Consider the following 1934-nt stretch of genomic DNA (forward strand, 5'->3'; position numbering starts at 1 on the left):
CCTTCTAAAGAGAAAAAAAGTAAAAAATATAAAAAAGTCGCTCGGCGAGCCCTCTCGACGAGTCGGTTGTCGATCGGTGGGCTTCGCGCGCGCTAGCGTCCGCTAGAGCTAGACAGATACTAAGATGCTGTGGTTCGACTAGATAAGGATATATACTATAGATACGCAGAGACACCTTGTGCAACACGAACACCCACACAACGGAGTCGCCAGCGGACCGGCAGAACGCGGTTGTCAGCGTGACCTTGTGTGAGACGATATACAGAAGTCGGTTGCCGGTATACATACGATAGCGTCCTTTACTTGAGACGGGGTCGCTTGTCAACCTTTCACGTACTAGTGTAGCAATAGTGGAAATTGGATCGTCAAGTTAGACGCACGCACGCTCTTGCAACACTTTCATATATGCCATACATAGGTGAGATATATATACTTTAATTCCCGGGTTGGATACTCTCTGTGTATCGCTTAAGTCTGACGTACCTACATGACAGGTAGAAGCCGCTACACTCGTCCCATCTTCATATCTCCGTGTATTAGCACGTCGAGATGGATCGTTGTAGTTGTATCTTGGTTAAATTCGTCTTAGCGCAGATTCTCAACTATACCGTCGTAGGGAGAATTATTCGCGTACAAGCGGTTCATCAGAGATTTATACATATTAGGTTCCTATATATATAATTCTAGTAATTTACCAGCGATACAGATTTGTCCATCTTATACTGCCGCCTCCAGCTTTCTTGTTCTCTTCTTCAGGACCCACTTTATACTGCCACCCGGTTTGACTAATAAACATATCTCACCATCACCCTTTACTTCGAACTACGTCGTGGAGTCTCTACAGCTAGTTCTTCATTTCACACAATACGTTCTAACCCAAGTCGCTAATAAGTGTCTCATAATTTTGCTCACCTCCAACCAACTTATGACCTTCCTCTCCAGACCGGCGAAGAGATTTCCTCCTCCAGTCCTCGCCTAGTAACAGAAAGTTAAGTGCACATAAGAGTATGGAGTACAGAGTAAAGGTACATTTTGGTTGCTACTAGTGTCGATAAGCGAGCGTCCGACGAGTTCATTTCTCATGACTCTCCCGAAAACAACTCCAAAACTTATCGTCTCAAACCTTCGGACCACGAGGCTATGACTTCTGGGGCAGCATAGACAGGTCTTTTCTGTGTTAGAGTTTTACTCGCTACAGGCTGTACTTTGAGGGTTTGTGAGTTTGCAGACCGTTTACATGCAGACAAACCTTCATAACACACAAGGGGACGGGTCATAACCGGAAAAGCATGACATGGGACCTTTAAAACCCGGGTTTGAGATTATTTGAACTTAAAGAAGGCATGTCATACTTTTCCGGTTATTACCCGTCCTCTTGTGTGTTATGAAGCTTTTTCTGCATGTAAACGGTGTGCAGTCACAGACCCTCAAAGTACACCCTGGGAGTAAAACTCTAATACAGAAAAGAACTCCCCAAAACGCCTCGTTGGATATTTCTCATGTTCTTCCTGGACATTGTGACGTCTGAATACCCAGTAGCCACGCCCAGAGCTATGACCAGGCTGATTGGTCCAAATTAACCAATCCACGGACTTCCTCACACACACACAGTGCAGGCAGCTCAAGCCACACTTATTGTTTTCACTTCGGCTGTGACTTTGTGTGTGCTCAGGATGAGTTTGGCTGTGTTTGGCTGTGTATCGCTAAACAAGGAAACCACACCTCCACGGAGCTCAGCGCGATTCACAACGTCCCGACCAATCAGAGCACACTGTGCTCACAGGGAGGGTGGGGGCTGGAGCTATTGGAGCTACAACGAGCCGTTAAAGGCAGAGAGTGAAATTCAGTGAATACACGTAGTTTACAGAGAAACCAATGTGAGTTTGGAAAATTGCACGATATAAATCTATTCTAGTAGACCTCAACAATGGAAT

Source organism: Notothenia coriiceps, unplaced genomic scaffold (genome assembly GCF_000735185.1).
Source record: "Notothenia coriiceps isolate Sejong01 unplaced genomic scaffold, NC01 NC01_scaffold00013775, whole genome shotgun sequence".
Taxonomy (NCBI): Eukaryota; Metazoa; Chordata; class Actinopteri; order Perciformes; family Nototheniidae; genus Notothenia; species Notothenia coriiceps.